This window comes from Notechis scutatus, chromosome 1, assembly GCF_049901735.1.
Source record: "Notechis scutatus isolate UNSWTSFEM ecotype Mainland chromosome 1, rNotScu1.2, whole genome shotgun sequence".
NCBI lineage: Eukaryota > Metazoa > Chordata > Lepidosauria > Squamata > Elapidae > Notechis > Notechis scutatus.
Window position 1 is genome coordinate 243,377,824 of NC_142009.1, and position 19,102 is coordinate 243,396,925.

General features: G+C 43.3%; 1 protein-coding gene across 4 annotated transcripts in view; it reads left to right on the top strand.

Annotated features, from left to right (window-relative positions):
• Positions 1-5,967: 5,967 nt before the first annotated feature.
• The window catches only part of SOX6 (SRY-box transcription factor 6), a 487,451-nt gene continuing 474,316 nt past the window's right edge, over positions 5,968-19,102 (top strand). For 2 of the 4 annotated variants that reach the window (XM_087950910.1, XM_087950913.1), the window contains exon 1: positions 6,458-6,608. The gene's annotated coding sequence lies outside the window, so the exon portion shown is untranslated. Of the gene's footprint in view, positions 6,157-6,457; positions 6,609-19,102 lie in introns of those variants that run through there. The other 2 variants (XM_087950911.1, XM_087950909.1) reach the window with 2 other exon arrangements.

The following is a 19,102-nucleotide window of genomic DNA, read 5'->3' on the forward strand; positions in this document are numbered from 1 at the left end:
GTGGATTCTGATCGACTGTCGGGATCCTTGTCCGGAGGATGAATCTGCTAGCTTTGCCTGACAAAACTTTATGGTACTTTTGTAGCGGTTTTGGTTTCCACTTTCACGCCTAGGAAATACATTTGGGTCTCGCCGCGGTTTATTCCGAAAGTTTTGTTTGGGTTGTTAAAGCACGTTTCGAGCGCTCTCCTTCCTCCTTCTCACATGTAAGTCCCTCCCCTATTCCCGAAGCACCAGCCAATATCCCAGGTAGGGAATAAGTTTTCCCCATCACCTCTTTGAACGTTTATTCCAACGCCAGCCCTGCTGGCTCATTGGCTGGTAACTAGACTAGGGAAGACAGGGAAGTCTTCCCTAGTCTAGTCCTTCTACTGAACGGGCTCTGAGCGGGCTCTGGGACAAGGGACAAGGGACGTGGTCCTCTCCTTTCGCCCTTCTCCTCGTCCGCAGCCAGCCGCCTTGTACTCCCGCCCTTAGAAATATGCTCCAGGTTGCCCGTGCGTGTCCCTCCCAGGGAGGCGGCTTTGGGACAGCATTTTCCGCCTCTGCCTGACTGAGAACCCCAGGGCTTCCTTGGCGTGCTGGAGTGGAGGAGAAACAGTGGCGGAGAAGGGGGACTTTATGGAGACACCAACGAAAAGAAGGTCAGGGTCGTCGGATTCGCCCACTTTGTGGGATGTTTTGCTCCTGCTGAGTTGCGCTCCCCCAGTGCGGCTGAAACTCGACGTGCCCTGATAGCTCGCCCCTTGTGGCCTTGCTCTCTTGGGCCCCTCTGTCCATCTCAGCCACAAAGTGGGTTTTTTTTTTGGGGTGGTGGTGGTGGTGGTGGAGATGACAGATAGTTTTGATAGGTGCGCTCGGGCTTTAGCAGCGCAGCATCTCACTTAGGAGCCGCGGCTCTTCCCTCCCGTCAGTTCAGAGTCCAGTCGCGGGTGGCGGGAGAATCAAGGGTCCAGAATACTTGAGGCGCGCTAGAAGGTTTGGAACTTTTACCCGGACGAGACAGACGCTCCTTTTAAATCCGCGGCTTCCTCCAGATCGGGAGGGGCAACGAGAAAGCGCCACACACTCGCTTCCTCTCCGATCTGCAAAAGCCTCGGAATGTCGTTTTTCTGCTCTGATCTCCTCTAAAAGCAGGTATCTTGGTGGGCGAAAGTCACACTTGTAGCTTGAAAAAGGCTTCTTTTCAGCATACGCTTTGCTGGAATCAAATGAAGCGGGCAAGCGTGGTAAATTCCCACCTCAGTCCCACGCAACAAGTATGCATTTATTGTGCAATTTAACCCTAATTTCTTTCTCCTCCGCTAACCCCCCCTCCCCGCCTCCAGGTTAGCAAACATCCTTTGCGCTGACTCTTCTAGATTTAGACGAGGTTTCCAAATTGTCCCCTTTCTGCGTTGGAAATGCGTTTGGTTGCCAATAAACGTTTTCCACCTGATGCTTTGCTGGCGCATTGGCTGGTAACACGCCTGGCAGTGCGCTGCCAGACTGATGGGAGAGCATCAGATATGGTACTTTTGACTCTGGATTGTGCTTTTACTCACCCAGATGTAAAGAACAAGAAGTAGTACCTTGGTATCACAAAGTAAGGCATTTAAGAGTTAGATACGTAAGCGACATCTTCTACCAGACGCGCATTCGCGAACAGCCAGAGGAATCTGCGCATTTGTGAATTACACAGATCGCTTCATCATCTACCGATTTTTGTCGGACCTTAACCGCGTTTTGCACATTGTTGACATTCTCTTAATCTGGGTATCGACGTTTCCCTTTATTACGAAAAGAGGAAATGGTTCAAAGAAGAGCTGTGCACATTTTCTTTTCTTTTTTTTTAAAAAAAACTGTGCTACCTGGCTATCTCATGTGTTTTCTCTCTTTTTGCAATACGAAGTGATACCATGCAAACTAAACAAGGAGAAACGTTGCGCAGGGGAAAAAAACACCACCATTCAGGGCACAAGGCGCAAACTGTAGGTAGATAAACCACCTGTATTGAATGGAAAAACTAGCTGTAAGTAAGTTTTGTTACAAAAACGTCATCCGTGGAATTACAAAATATCTACCCATGTTATATATATATTAAAAACTTCTCATTTTCAAAAGAAGCAGGCAAATTGTTAGATACATTATATTATTGAAGGAACTCCCTTTTTAGTTTGGGAAGAATATCAAACTATAAATTTCAAACCACCCATTTCTAGTAATCTAGAATTTTAAAATGCTGATTTTCCAAATGTGGCATTCAGATGCACCAGAATACTTTGAAGAGCCTTGATCGGTTTTCAGAGAAGAAAAGCTTTTATTAGATTCTAAAAATCAACACACACGCACTCTCTTCTCCCAGCTGAATCGAAACACAACCAGTTCAGAGCAAGCGCCTACAAACTTTCCCCCCTCCACCTCGCAATCAAGAGAATGTTGGGGTTTTTATTTCTTGAGGCTTTGTCTGTGGTCTTCCCAAACCCACGTGTATGGGCTTCAGAAGATTTCGGTGGCGCGCTGAGGCTTGGCCTTTAAGGAGGGGAGTGGAATCTTTTACATCAGAAAAGTTTCCCTGTTACTTTCTTGAACATACGAAGGGGGGCGCGGGGCGGGTAAGGGGAGACCTTGTGGAGAGGGTGGGAGGTGGCCAAGGCAAAGCCCGAAATACAAAGCCAAAGAAGCCACCCACCAACGGTCTCTACTTTTGTCAGTTTGGCGCCTTGCATCCTACACTAAAAATCCTGCAAAGGACGGGAAAAGGGAAAGTCACTTTTATTTATTTTAATTCTGGCGCCTCCGGGAACTGTGAGAAACCCCCATTCGAGGACTGATTTTCCGGGATGGGGAGGAGTGAAATTGCCCCCCTCTCCCCCAAAAAACACAAAACCCCCAGATTGAGCGAGCCTTTCAAGCAACAGGTTGTGTTTTAATCTCTCCGTCTCTTTTCAGCGCTGCCCTTCCCTTCCTTCCCCTGGGTGGTTTAAGGAGCAAACCAAAGTTCCTAAAATGTCCAGAATTGCTTTGCGGCTCAGGAAAATGGAGTGGGAGAGGCAATGCTTCTGAACTGTCCCATTCCCAGCCTCCACGACCCGGCCAGGTTCCTAGCTGTCCTCTGCCCAGGGTATTTCCCCCCCACACTCCACTTTCACAGGCCGGATCAGACGGAAGGGATTGCTTATCACTTAAGCCCAAAGCTTTGCCTATTTGTCCCGTAGCAAATGTCTCCTTCACTTTCGTAACGCGCCTCTCTCTTAACGCGTTCCTTTCCGAGTCCCCCCCGCCCGCCCCGCAGTTAGGCGGAGAGAAATAGCTGAGATTTCTACAGAATCTAGGCACCCGTCTGTCTGATCTGGCCTTAAGCGCAGCCTGCTTACTCCGGAGTAATTCCTGCGGCCTGCCAGCGGCTGCCTTTCCGAGGACGTCGACTTGGGCGTCGTCGGTAGAAGTGAAACTTGGATCTTTACGGAATGGTCCACTTCACACCTTCTTGGGAAGCGGGATAACGGGGCTTCTTCTGCCCTTGTTGGCTAGAGAGTAAAAGCTCGGCCGGCTCAGCAAAATTAACTCATTCCCACCAGAGGATTAGGACCAAAGCGTCGCTTCCAACCTGAGCGGGAGTTTATTTCAATCCCCACTCAGGGTCCTCTCTCTCTCCTTTTACCCTTATCCTTCATTTGGATCTGCGCCGTTCCTCTCTAAAAGTGAATCGTCTCAAGCTCCCCCCCCCCAACTTTCTGGCCCAATTCACAAGGCCTTTCCCTCCCTCCTCTCTTTCCCTTCTCCGCCCCCCCCTCCCCGCCTTGTCTCATCAACCACAATTGATTCCAACCACATCCCAACGTCAGGTATGAGAGTGCAGAGTTCATTGGGGTTTTTACTGTTGGGCGTCTAAGGGTACCCAGGGAAGCTCCCAAAACCAGCATCTAATTCTATACCCATCTAAGATTTTAAGGGGAGGGTGGGGGAAATCGCCTGCCCTCGAAGTGAGTGAGTCCCGCTGATTTCAAGGTGCCAACGGGGTGGACAAACGCTGACCGAGCGGTGTAAGCGGGACGTCCAAATCGACCCACCCAACAACAAGGAGCGTGCGGAAGGTTTGTGAGTGCTCCCCTTACCTCCAGTCCTAAGTCTCCGAATGTTTTTTATTGGCATGTATTTATATTGTAGACGCTTTGCTTTGATTCCGAAGGCTGAAGAAATAAATGCCTCTGTCTAAAGAAGCCCCCGAGGTAGACTGGCGAAGCTGCAAGCGTCTGTTCGCCTTGCCTTTTTTTTTTTTTTTAAGAGCTAAATCGACGGGGCTCAAAGAAAAGGATGCGATTACCAAGCACCTAATTAGGAATCTTAGAAATCGGTCGGATTTCTGAAGGCAACCAGTCCAGCTTTGAGTCAGCCAAGAAACGAAATGTTGGCTTGACTATGCCATTCATAAATAAATGGAGCTGGCGGGAATAAAAAGACGAATAGAGAAGCGTTTCATTTAGAGTTGTACCCAGGAATTATTTCCATAGAATTGTGTTATTCCTAAATTATTTTTCAACGGTCTTACTTGTAACTGGGAATAACCTCACTGGAGTTTGCCCTCTTGCTGTCCGAAGTAAAGGGTTACTTCTGAGCAAACCTGGGTGTCCATTTACTGTTTTGTCATATCGGAACCAGGCTTATTTACGGACGAGCCTCACAAAACGCATTTTCTGGGCAGTAAACCTTAGAGACTACTTTATGCCGGCCCCATCGGAGCTATGCCTTTTTTTTTTTTTTGCAGCCCCGTTGCCTCGCAATTCGCTTGTAGGTTAAAATTCCCTCGGGGTGGACTTTACTCTCAGGGAAGTGTGAACTTAATAGCTCTCCGAGAGAGACGGCGGCAAGCGAGCAGCAGCGAGAGGGGGCGAAGGGAGAGGTGAGACGGCTTGTGGTTGGGAAAGCGTGCGCGCGTGCGTTGGAGGAAGAGGGAAAGGGGGGGGGGGGTGAGAGAGAGGGAAAGAGAGAATGAAATTTCACTTTCTCTTTGGCGCTCACTTTCTCTCCGGCCCTTCAATCTCCCTCTCCACCCCACCCCCCCCGCTCCTCAGCGCGTGCTGCTGCTGCCGCTGCTGCCTTTGCCATTGGGGGCGGGCGCGCGACGGCAGCAGCCGCCCTGCCTCCTTTTCGCCGTTCTCCGATCGATGCCCCGGCCACTCTCTGATGTTGCGCGAAGGGAAATGCTTTGAATACTTACGACATGGCCGCTCGTATTGATTTGCAAGATTGACAGGAGTAAAGCGGCGCCTTCACTTGGGTGCCTTGTGTGTGTGTGTGTGTGTGTGCGCGCAGGAGAGGGGGAGGGAGGAGGGAGGGACGGCGCGCAGGGGCGGGAGGCGGCCAAAGGTGGGGGGGGGGGGGGGGGGGGAAGAGAGAGAACCAAGCCCAACAACAAATAATAATGACTCTTCGATTGTAATTAAATCTCCAGGCAACCCATCAGCAAACTTATACTGAAGATCTGATTTTTGCAGCATAACCATGGGCCGGAGAATCGTCAGCCGCGGCCCGTTGCGCTTGCTTCTTTCGCTAGTATAGCATATTATTTTGCAGTTTATTCACGCTGTCCTAGAGTCAGTCGCGCTTCTCCTGTTTCCTTACTGTTTCGTCTCTGCAGAATTTTTGTTTGTTTTTTTTAAAAGGAAGACTCCAAGGCTTCCCCCCCCTTCTTTAAATCGACACACTGGATCTCGAAGAAGGTAACTTGGCAGGAAAACCCAGGCAGCGCTTATTGCATCTTTACGTCCTGTTTGTTGACTGAAGTTGCGAGTGCGTGTGTTTCTCTCTCTCTGTCTGTCTGTCTGTCTGTGTGTGTGTGTGTGGGGGGGGCAGCTTGGCTTTGGTGTAGATCTCTCGATCCTGCTGTAAGAGGGTCTTCCACCTTTCATTGGTGCCGACATATGCGAGAGAATACGGCACTCCTGGTGCTTTTCTTGAAGGGCTGGTTAGTTGCAATTGACCAAAGCAGCCGCCGCGACAACAGCCGCCGCGTCCGGAGGTAGCTTGTGAAGTTCAGAGATTTCTGAATGATTTCCCGGCACGGTTCCTTACTGCTAGGCTGTCTGGGGAGTGGGGGTTGCCGTGGCGGCGGCGCTGGGGATGGGAAGGGAAACAGCAGACTGACGGAGAAAGTCGTTGCGCTGCTAATCTGGGGTGAGTTTTCAGAAAAAAAAGATCCCAAAGTCTGCGTAAAGAGGAGAAACCACAACAATGCCGCTTCGTTTCTCCTCTCTCTTTCTCTCTCCTCCCTGCCTCTGTCTCCCCCACCCGCCACCCCTCCCCGCTTCCTTTCCCTTCCGCCCTCCAAGTGGCGTCTATTTTAAAACGTAGTGACAGATCCATGTTGTATTTTAAGATCACCCCGCTGCCTGCCTTGCGAACACATGGCGCTCGAGAGAGGTTGCGCGCAAGACAGAGGTACTAGCCTAGGCAAGGCGAGGGGAACGGGAGCAGAAAAACAAAACCTCAAACGTCAACTTTGGGGGACACAAAAGCGGCTGTCATTCCTCCGAGAGGCGCCCTGCCTTCGCCCGCAAAACTCCTAGTAGGAGCGGGGGAATGAGGAGGTGTGTTAGCGCCTTGAATCCCGTCTGCTAACTTTTGAGGTGGGTAAACTTCTCCAGAAGTTCGGCGCTAGCGTGCTTTAATATATCTCTCTATCGATCTAGATCGGCCGAGAGATCTTTTAGAAAGGGAGGGAGGGATCGAGGCAATACTGCCTTTGGCCACAGAGGGGCAGTCTATCGAGGAGTTGCCGCGTCCGTGGCGCCTTATCTCTCGGCAGGCAGAGAGGCTAGGATAAAGTTATACCGAAAACTTTAAAATTGATATCACACCCTCATTTGTGTTCTACAGGGAGGGGGAGGAAAAAAAAAAAAAGAGCTCAAAAACACACCGGGCTCTGCTTACACCATGAGAAGGGGAGCTCTTGGCGGCGTTGTGGGCTCGCCCTCCATTCAGCGGGGGAGTTCTCGCTGTGTCTTAGCTCTTGCCGGAGGTCATGCAAATCGACCTTAAAAGAATGCATAAGCCATAAATTAAAATAAACCCCCGTAGCCTTACGGACTGATCCGTAAGTAGGCAACCTGGACAAAACAGCTTTCCTTGCCAGCTGGAAGAAAAGGATAGCGCCTAAAGTAACCGTAAAGTAAGTTCCCAGGAAGTCTTATTTTTCTTTTCACTCTTTCTCTTCTTCTTTCTGGGGCTTCGTGGTTGTTCGTTTTGTGTTACCTTTCCGTGCAACCTGGGTCGCCCGGAGGCTGCCCGCGGAGCTGGAATTTTAAACGGGCTTGCTTAGAAAGGGGAGGGGGAGGGGTGCGGCAAGGTGTCTCCTCGCTCGCCTCCCCCCCCCAATTTCCCCTCAAAAGTGCTCCTGCTGCTTGGAGAAGATCCCGTTTTAGTTGAGTGTTTGCAAGAAGTCCCGGTAGGAAGATCTAGTTGAGCGTTTGGTTGTTTTGTGTAATTCTGCCGGTTCTCAACCCACCACGCTTGCATGCTGTTTTTCGGGGACTTGTCTGCCGACTTTAAACCGGTGGTGTGCAGTAGTTTGAGTTGCGACCCCCCCCCGGCACTTTTCTAGTGGGAACAACCCCCCCCCTCCCCCACGAACGCGCGCCCGTGAATTTCAAATTCTTTACCGAGGTAGGGAAACCAAAGCTGTTCCGAGGCGGGGTATAAATCAGGATTAAGGGTGCGCGTTGGTCTGTGAGCGAGCGTGGGATTGAAGGCGGTCGATGTGCCGCTCTGGCACGGCACACACAGAGAGAGAGACACACACACACAGGGCGCCCCCGCGACTTGCCCGTGAATAATTTAAGCCGCTTTCGATGGCACGGAGCTCCCCAGCGCTTTGGCGTCCCCGGTTGCCGTTTCGGGGCCTCCGCTCCGCCTCGCCACCCAGACTCGCTGGTTGGAGGCACACCCGCGCCTGAGCCAAGCAGGCCCGTGGGCTCAATCGGAGGCACCGACGATCTCGATTGGATTCGTTGCCGGTTGGCTTTTGCTCGGGGCAGGTTTTCTGGGTGGGTTTTTTTGTTTTTTGTTTTTTAAGGACGGCGAGAGGAGAGGGGCAAATGTCGAAAAGGCAACGGAGCGTTGTTGTGTCTGGGTGTCAGGGAGATCGTGCCCGGGCTTGGGAGCCTGCGGGTAGGAGATTAGTTTGTAGCCTCCAGGGTGTTTCCCCAAAAACACAGACACGGAAACTTTCCGAGATAAACAAGCTCCTTTCGGCCTGTTGTTATGCAGATTAGGAAAACGTTTTGCATGTGGGTTTCTTTTTAATAGCCCGCTTGACGTAGGGTAGGCAAGTTTGGACCTAATTTTAATTTGTGGGGCGGGGGGGGGGGAGAGAGGAGAAGAGATTCATTTAAAAATACTTCGAGCTTTCACTATGGTTTTGCCTGAAAAGAATGGGACCTCGGGACAAAACAGAATATTTAATCTGTTGCTAAATCATAAACGAGTGGGAGAGAGAGAGGGTAGCAACTACACACACGTATGTAGACACAAATACACATACATTTTAGAACTAGACTGCCCTTGTACTGAAACCTTTGCACTGAATAGGATGTACAACTCAAACCTTTGTCACTCAAAAGGTATGGATTAGGCAGGATTTTATGTGTGTGTGTGCGCGCGCGCGCATGCCTTTGCCTTCTGAATGTGCATCTCTCCTTGGATCTGTATCTTAATCTTCCTTAAAAATAAATCTGAGTTGCCTCCCCCCCCACCCTCGCGTCAAATGTATTTTTAGGGAGGTGCAGATACCAAGGAAAATAATTAGGTTACTTGGATTTTGTTGGCAGCTCAGAGTAGCTTGACACCTGGCAGAGAACTTCTGAGGCGTTTTCTTTTAAACTCTGCCTCCTTCTCCTTAACTGTGTTTCTTATAATACATTCTTGTGTTAAGTGAGAAAGACTTATTTGTAAAACAATCTCTTGGCTAGTTCCAGTGTTGGATGAAGCTGATCCCGTAATGGCATTTTGTTTTGAACAGTTGCTGTAGTTGAAGTTCCCTCATAAGGTAAGGTGGCACTGGCTTGTAAAGAGGTCCAAATGCCACATTTATAATTAGACTGCCAATTCAGCACATTGTATCCCACTGCTATACAGGGGTATATACTGCTGTGCCTGGCCTCTCTCAATAGCCTGCATTCAGAATTAGCCAATTCAACTACCTCGACTTTGGAATCAAATTTAGAATGGGAGAAGGGGAGGAACTCGGATCGAACTCCCCACGCTTTCTTTCTCAAACTCGCTGAGCCAAAGAGCAGCAGGATGGCAACCCAATACAATGTAACTGGAATTCATACACCAAATGCGAGTTGGACAAGAGGTTCCCCCTCCCCCCTGTGAAATAAGGGATCTCGCAGAAAAACATACATGTAGATTTTAGATGTGTGTGTGTGTGTGTGTGTTTATGACATCCAGGGAATTTGACAGTTACACCAGTGCTTAGATCTGAACTCAGGTCTCTAGAGAAGGCTGGGGGTGAACCTGAAGCCGGGTTAGCGCCTGCTTGCAGAGAGCAGCAGCCCCCGCCGGCCGCCTCAATCTCTCTGCTGCCACAATAGCAGCCCTGCAGGGAAGACCCCCGCTGCCTCCTCTGCTTGGGGCGCAGCTGGTTTGACACCCTTCGGGGAAGAGAGAGAGAAAGAGAGAGAGAGGGAGGGGAGATGTCGAGGAGACCAAGGTCATTTGCATTCGCAGGCCTTTCCCTCCAATCGGTGACTTTCTAACGCCTCGGGAAGGAAGGAAGGAGCGGAGGTTTAGGGATAGCGGGGGAGCCTTGCGCGCGAGGCGGGAGAACAACAACAAACCAAAAAAAAAAGGGCCAGAGGAAAGGGGGGAGCTTTACTTAGCTCAAGTTCCGATATATTCTATATAAACTCAGCGGGCGATTTACAACTTGCAAGGAGGCGCAGGGGGGAGAAAGAAAAAGAAAGAAAAAGAAAGGAAGAAAAGAAAGAAAGAAAGAAAGAAAGAAAGAAAGAAAGAAAGAAAGAAAGAAAGAAGAAAGAAAGAAGGCAGCCTGTGGCTCCCTTATAGAATTGCCTTCTCCCATTGAGAAAGCGCGCGCGTGTGTGTGTGTGTGTTGAGAGGGGACGTGAAGGTCGAGAAGCCCCCCCACCCACCCAGGAGGTTTAGTGGACTTCCTGCAAAGTTTTCCTTCCCTCAGGAGGTTTGGCGGCAGCCGGAGCAGAGCGCCTGCCCAAGCGGGGCCCATCCAGCAAGGGAAGAGAGTGCGCGCCCTTGCGCCGCCTTCCCGCCAGCGTCCGCTGAGCGCGAACGACGAGGCGGCAGGCTGAAAGAGTTGCTGCTCCCGCGGGGCTGGCCGCGCGTTATCCGCCTCCCGCGCTCATTCTTCCACTCCCCGCGTCGCCCCCCCTCCAAAAAGAGTGGCTTGGCCGTAGTTGGGTGGTTGCCTCCTGCGCGGTTCTTTTGTATACTTGCCACAACTCGTTTACGCGGCGGTAGTCCCAGGAAGCTTATAACGCGACCGCCCTGACGTAAGGGGTGGCTGGTAGTAGACTGGTCTGCACAGCAGGGAAATGGCATCCCGAGTTTCGGCTGAGTTTGTAGGTGAACCGTAGCGATGTGCAGGTGTCGTGTGGTGGTAGTGGTATAACTGGGGTCATCCATACTGCAGACATCAGTTCAATAATCTCATTCCCCCCACCCCCAAACAATTGGAGAAAGTGTCAGCTCTACAGACCATAATATTCTAAAAGAGTATTCTTTTTTGCTTCTGTTGTGGGTTTGCTTCATCTTTGTAAGCTGGTTGGAGTGCTTTCTTTTGAATATCGAGCTATAAATGCTACCCGGGAAAGTAATTCCACTTGTTTTCTGAACTCCATCCCTCTCATCTCTTGCATATCTTGACACAATAATTTGATGTGGAACTTAAATGTACTTCAACATCTTCAGATTGGCCTGTGTGAAAGGGTATTTGTGATCTAGCTAGCCTTGCCCATTGGGATCCTGTGACAGAGAGATGCTTTTGGGTCGAGTGATGTACCTTGGTCAGAATTCCCCCTCCAAAGCCTGTCTTGTTTTTTAAGGTTCAGGTAGATTTCAACCCATTTTAGTGATTGCAGGGTGTATCCGTGCATGGTCCAATCTATTCCTCCTTAAAACAAGAGCAAGCATTTTTAAAACACACACACACACACACACACACACACAGAGAGAGAGAGAGAGAGAGAGAGAGAGAGGTAATTGCAGTACTTCATGCTGAGCTATTCACCTGAGGCAAAACATATATCTTTTTGGTTCAGACTTGCATACCTCCTATCCTAGTCCGGTTTTTTGACCATGTCTTTTTTAATGAGGGGTTAATGGGCCAAGCTGTTCCTGGAAAGAAAAATACATAAATAAATGCTATTTTTTTTCATCCTTGTGATGGGGAGTCTATTAAAAAGATGAAGACCATGTTTTATAACAAAGTAAATGTTTTGTTTTCGGTGAACACCGAACACCGAAATGCTTTTTCAGTCATAACCTTATTCAGTTTCAGAAGTGCTTTTATTATATTAAGAAATACCCATTAGCCTTTTCAAAAATGCTGTTAGACATATATGGTCAAAAACTGAAAGATGATAAGCTTCTTATATATGTAATGTGTCTTTGTAATGAGAAGCAATGCGTTGTTTAAATATTTTATTACTGTCTATATTATCCATTCGTATTGTGGCTCTGTCATGAATATAGTGTGCTTGGCTGGTACTTTATATGTGCATGTGTATATATATCCACTTGTATGCATGCAAATGTGTATGCAAAGCATTGCTCCACAGTAAAATTTTAATTTCTTAGAATGCTTTTTTATTAAATTGTTATTGTAAAATTGTATGCTGGAATTGGATTCAGTTACAAAAACAAGAATTTTCAGAATGGCACTGGGTTGCTGAGGTGTTTTCTACAATGTGATAATTTGAATGTATTTTATTGGAAGATTAGCAGTTCCTTAAAAGATTTGTAAACTGTCATTTTTTCAGACAATATTTGGATCCTAAAATGTTTTTCTTTCCCCCTTTTTATAGTATTGCAACAGGTTGCAACCAAAGAATATGATAAAAGTTCTTTACATATCATGCACTTAACACACACTCACACACACTCACATATGTACACACACACACACACACCACAAAATATATAGGTGTTTCTCATTGTATTCTTATTAACTGGTGCAAAACAATTCCTTTTTTTAAAGGACTGCTCTCTGAATTTTCAGACTGGAATAGACATTTTGTTAAGTAAACATATATATTTGGGTAGTAGTTATTTGGTACAGCCTACAATGTCCAACAACTGTGCAATCCTATCTGTATTTTCATAGATGTAAGCCACACTGACTTTTGGAAGATTTACAGTACAATCCTATGAATGTATGTTCAGTCCTATTGCATTAAATGGGCTTAATCCTCGATGGGCGTAATAGGTTTGCAGGTCCTACTACAACACATATTTTGTAATACTGAATTGTAAATTATGTGGACTAGAAGACATAAGTATGCTAGCTACCAGAACATGTCTAGCAATTAAGAAACTCCATGTGTTAAGACTGGATGTTTCAGTTCTTCAAATATTTATTTTAGTAATTGTAAAATATCTAATAATTATATCTAATTATTTTAAAGTTAGCCACTGTTTTTGATGCTTACATGAAATATTATAGCAAATTCCAGTTTGCATTTTTGGGAAAGTTATGGGCTATTTGATATTAAAAAAAATCTATTACATATAACTGTCATATATTGATTCAATTACACAGTGAAATTTTAAATAATTCTCTTTCAGTTAATAGAACAGGAACTTGGACAATCTGTTTTTATGTTCAGGAAATAGGGATTGATACATACTGATTGATTTCTTTCCTTGTTTGTTTGGCAACTCAGTAAGTTTTAGTTCTCTATGAATTCCTATATGAATTCCTTTAAAGCTTAACACTCAATTTATTGGCATTTATCTAATCAGAAAACATCGAGCTTATAAGAGATACTAGTTACCAGTGACTCATAATACAAAGTAGATGAACTTTTATTGTGAAATGAAGCAATTTTTTCCATTAGAAGCAGAGGTAGGTACAATAAATTAGGAAGTACAATTAATCTAGAAACTTGCAAGTCACAGGTGTTTCAGTATCTAATGAATCTTATTTGTATATATAAAAAGAATATTGTAAGCAAGATTACATTTATGCATTGGATGTTTACTGAATATTCGATAGAATATGATGAAGAGATTAGCCAGCAAGCAGCAGTGGTGGGATTGTTATCCTTGAAGGTTATTTATAGGTTTATAAAAACAGCATGTTCTAGTTACTGTATTGGCATTCCAGAAGTTGTAATTACGTATAGTTTCATGTTGTGGTGAACAGATTAGACTTGTTGAAATCCAAAATTTTCGTGTTAATATAGTTACAAAATAGAAATCATGTGCAGCCATGTTTTCAATGTACCCCAACAGTTCTACCTACAGGGTAGGTGGTCCTGCTGCTCTGTGTGCTACTAGGAAATCTGAGAGTTTTGCTGGCTGACTTCTGGTAATGTCATGTTTTTAAAAAGTGTAAATTGATATAGAGAGAAGCTTCAAGTAAAACTGCATGAGAACAATTAAGGACCTATTTATACTGTAGGAGCATAACCTTTATTTTTAAAACATCTTTGACTAAATTGGGAGAAGGAATAGTGTTGGGATGTTGCAGTTTCTCAATTATGTACAGGGGAAGCAAATAGCCAGTTCTATCTGCAATGAGAGAAGATTGTACAATCTCAGAAATGTTATACGGACAGGTTTTTTAACCATAGGCCTTTCCTATCATTGTTTAGAATATCCAACTTTACCCCACTATTAGCCATTCTTTTTATAGTGACACTGTGCTTAGTAAAAAAAAACTTCTAAGCACTGAGGTCAGGTGTAGAGATTGGATTCTAGTTTATTTTTTATGAATCAGATAAAGATTTCTGTGCGTGAGACTGTATGTGAAGATGAGAGAACAAGAATATTTCCATATCAAAGGCAATATATCTGAGGCTGCATAGAATTAAAATGTAGTGGTTTGGACTCTGCTTTCACTTACGTAGAGTATTGTTAGAATCTAGTGCAGAACAGAACCAGAATCTCTGGAAATATAGTTGTAATCTTGCACATAACATATTTGGTTCATTAATTTGTATTAGAGGTAGGCACCAAATATATATTTCAATTTGAACCTGAATGATGCTGAGTTTCAGCTCAATCGTTCTGAATCTGTTATGGCTTGGCAGAAAAAAAAAAACCCAAGCACATTTTTTTTTTTTTCAGATTTACACCAAAATCTGGATCCTGGAATGATTTGTATGGGTGAATAGGACAGAGCTGATTAACCACCTTTTGCATCTTAGCAGCTTAATATATCTTACCAGCATACCTCTCTATGCTTTCTTGCAGCTGCTACTCATGGTGGATGGGCTTGAAAATGTGAACTTAGGTACCAGAATGGAACAGAGATAATGTTGTAAGGAAGAATTGTGAAGAGTGGTAGTTAAGAGCAAGCAAACTATGTTCTTAATTCTGAGCTTAAATGACAAACTTGCTAGGTCCTTACGCAAGGAAAAGAAAAGAAAAAATTGGGCCAATTTTAAGAGCAGCTAGAAGCTTTGAGACAATGTTTAGACATGACTCAATGATCTTTTCTTTCTTCAGAAGGTCCAGAGAAATACACATGCTGTGAAGCGCACCTTTAATTCAGAAGGTATGCTGAGCAAATTTCGTCTTTGGGACAGGAGTTTCTCAAGATTGAGTCATTTTATTGATCAAAACTTTGGGATGGCCTATCTATAGGTTACCATATAATGAATTGGAGGGAAGTCATCTGAATATCTGGGGAGGGGGAATACTTTCTTTTATTTAACTAATAATAATAGACAAAATTTATAAGCCAAGGCTGACTTTTCTTTTTCTTTTTGCACTAGCTTCCAGGGCTTTGGAAGAAATTGTAAGGTTGTCACATAAAAACGTATGCACATATGTCTTGCATGTGCCTTTGAGACTTTGCCGTTATCTTTAGCATAATGGAGATAGCACTGGCTATAAAGATGCAAAGTATACTCTCTGGATAACATTCATGTAGTTTAATCACACAAAAATAAACTGGAGATATGGAATATGTGCCCTGGAGATGGGGTGGGGCAAAATGAAGCTTGTTGATTATGCTTTATGCGGTAGTTTAACAGACTATATTGCTTCAGAAGAAACACTGGACCTCTTTGCATTGAACACCACTCTTTGGCACACAAATATGTGTATAGCATATCAGTTTGTATCGTGGTGTTTTACTTAGTAACTGCATTACAAAGATGTGCAAAGATATTTTGAGTCTGAACTGTTTTCTGCTTGACACAGGGCATTCTTACATAGTTAAAAATGTTCCAACCTCAAAACATTTCAAATTTGAACCATTTTGAATATTTTTTTTACACACATGCACAATAAAGGCTGCTGCTGTTTGGAAACAAATTACAGTTGCTGCTTTAAAATGTATATGCTAATGCTAAGTACTTTTATTTATTTATTTTATTACAAAGTAGTTCAGCATATCTGCTTTAAATATGCTGTTTGCTTAAATCAATGTCAAGACTTTAAAAGCCACCACATCCCCCCCCCCCCATAAATATTTTTTTGTATTTGCTTTCTGTAATTGTATTGAGATATCGGTGATGTTCCTAGTTTAGTTTTCATTGCATTTTTCTACTTAACTAAAATGATTTGTATTTTCATTTTGGAATTTACATAACCAAAGACATGCAGTTTTAGCTTTCTTGCAAGCATGCCAAAGGAGCAAAATACATTTTCTTAAATAATTCTAGCAAACACTATTGTTATTGGTCGAATGACTGTTGCTACTACTACCATTCCCATAAAAGAAGTAGAAAGGAGAAAGTGAGGAGGGCATATTTATAACATCAAAGTGAAAATCTTCCATAGTTGCAGCCCTTAAAGCATTAAATCATGAGTGTAATCCCTAATTATACTGCAAAACCTGGAACATTTGTATATAACAGGACTCTGTGGATTGGTGCCGTACATTTTGGGAGATATATAAGGTCTGCTCAATATAATTTGCCTTTACTAATGCTTTCTATGATTTAGGATTGATTAATAAATAATATTTTCCTTGGCTGATTATCTTTTTTAAAGGAAATAGTAATATAGCAAAGGTGATCATGTGGAGACCAATAAAAAGATTAGGGTGTGTAATCTTATATACACCTACCTGGAAGTAAGATCTAATGAACATTGGGACATTTGAGAAAATTTGCATAAGATGAAAAGCAAAATCCATTGCAAGTGAACATTATAAGTGAATTGTGTGGGAACAAGAATGGGAAAATTTAATTTTTATTCCCACTACTCATTTTTAAGTGTGTTATGTTTTAGGATTGGAAAACGCTATGTTTAAATCCATGAAATGTCTTTCTCAGTCCAAAATTTCTCATAAAATTCTTACTGTAGGGATAAAAAGAAAGGAGATTCCATATAAATTCTTGGAGGAAAGGTTGGATATGAATAGAAAATAAAAATGTATGACGTGTTTCTTGTCTGTGCAAACATACACTTTGCTCTAAACTTTATTCTTTTTTATTTTCTTCAACGCTATCTCATGCATGTTTTTTATTTCTAATGTATTATGGTCTTATGTTTATTTAAAACCAAGCTAGTATGGTTTCCTTTCAAGGAAGTATGTACAGCATTGCTTCTTTAAATAATGTGCAGTGATAAAACATATTGATTTGATCAGTGGTACACAAATTATTGCTAACTGTTGTGTTAGAGGTTAAACAAGAACAGTTAGTAAAAGAAAAAAACAACAACATTTTGCTTCAGGCTGGACAGGATGCATCTGAAGATTAAAAAAAAAGAGAGACATTGTGAAAGATAAGGGATGGGCATGTTCAAAGAGAAGGAAAAGAAACAGAAAAGCTGGAGGCTAATACGTTTTTTCAAATATGCCTAAACTCAATCTTCCGTTGTATTCAGCAACAGGCCAACAGAGATTGTTCCCTACATATTACACATATATTCAAGTTTTTGCTGTGCTATTCTCCTTCATTCTTGCATCACAGACATTAAAAAAAACATAACCCCCCTTTGTCTTTACGTGGAGAATCAAATAGAAGGATCCCCAAGGTTTTTCTTGTTCATAATCACTTGCAACGTTTAAGCAGCTGCTGTAATGAACTCTTTTCTAAAGATATTGTAATCACCTTAATTTCCCTTCTGAGGATAATATCTTTAATATGCCTATTCTGAAGTAGAAATGTTTCGTCAGACAAAATAGTAAGCAAACCTTATATGTAGTTTTTATGCTTTTGACTATGCAATTTTTGGTAGCTCCTTGCCTGCTGAAGAATTCTGGAAAACTCCAAAACCTGCGTGCTTTTTTGTGATCTCTGTGATGGGTAGATACAATTATGGAAAAATACATTCTGGGTTTTTAATTTATTACCTTTTAATATTGTTAATTTATTGGCTAGTCTTTGTCTTAAATTAATTCAGTTGCTATCCACAGTATTCTCTTTGTATATCAGATTTATGCCTACTTATTTTGCTTTCCTAATAGATAATTTTAGTAACAGTAATATGCCACCCAACTCTCAATGACTTTGGGTGTTTATTTCTAGTATACAAAATACTGTCTACAATATATAAAATATAAAAATAATCTGTCAGTATACCAAAGTGTATCAATAAAAATGTTCATAGTCAATAATACTTCTTATCTCTTAAGACATTTGAAAATATGCTTATTGATTTAACACTGTTATCGTGTTATATGGAAAAATGGCTTGCAGATAATATGTTTTAATTGACCAAGTCTTTTGGTATGTTAACATACCAAGTTTTCTTCATGGTTTTTTAACATATGTACAGCCAGGTATTGTGCATGTGGCTAATTAGATTGATTACAGGTAGTCCTCAACTTACAACCATTCATTTAGTCACCATTCAAAGTTGCAACGGCACTGAAAAAAGTACTTATGACTTCTTTTCATACTTATTACTGGTATAGCATCCCCATGGACACACGATCAAAATTCACACGCTTGGCAACTGGTTCATATCTATGACAGTTGCATGACATGTGACCTCCTTTTTGTGACCTTCTGATAAGCAAAGTCAATGGGGAAGCCAGATTCACTTAACGACCATGTTACTAACTTAATAACTGCAGTGATTCACTTATCAACTGAAGCAAGAAAGATCGTAGAATGGGGCAAAACACACTTAAAATCTGTCTTGGGTAGCAATGAAACTGTTGGGCTCAATTATAGTAGTATGTTGAGGATTACCTGTATTTCTATTAAAAAACCAGATCTATTTATGCATTTATATGGCCACCCTGCTATGTGACTCTGGGTACCACTTAAAAAAAAAAAACAATAAAAGCTAACATTACACATTAAAACATACCAAGCAGTAAAATGGGGGAGAAAATACTGAAAACCTCTACAACTCTTCTCTCGGGGTTATTCCTCAATCTGACCTCAAGGCCCAGAGGACATATATTAAAGGAACAGAAAATCAATTATGTCCTAGAGTTTCTAACAGCTTTCTAAATAAATTCCCTAAGCTAGGAAAGCTTGCCTGTCTGGAAAGCAGTTTTCATAAGCTTTCGTTTAGAATATAGTGATCCTTGGAATAGTGTTTTTGAAAGAATTTGACAAAACAAGGGCTCAAATACATACTTAAGTGAGGAATTTAGCACATAGATAAGGGTATGGCAGACATGGTGAGAAAGGCCTATGGACAGTGGAATGAGCAGTAAACAGTTTGGTATTAGATGAGACTGCAAGATCACACCAGAATGAGAATAAAGAAAGGGGCTCTAAGTCATGAGAAGTGAAGAAGAAAGAAGGAGCTGATGAAATGTTATAGAAAGCAAACAATACTCACAGTGTCTGCTGTCCATATGGCCACCGTACATCTTTATTATGGAGAGCAGCCCTTTATTTGAAAATAATTCCTTTTAGAATTACTTGCTTACTTTTCAAAAACTCATTTTTGTCCCTTATTTTGATCATTTAACATTTAGCATGCAAATGGTACCACTTAG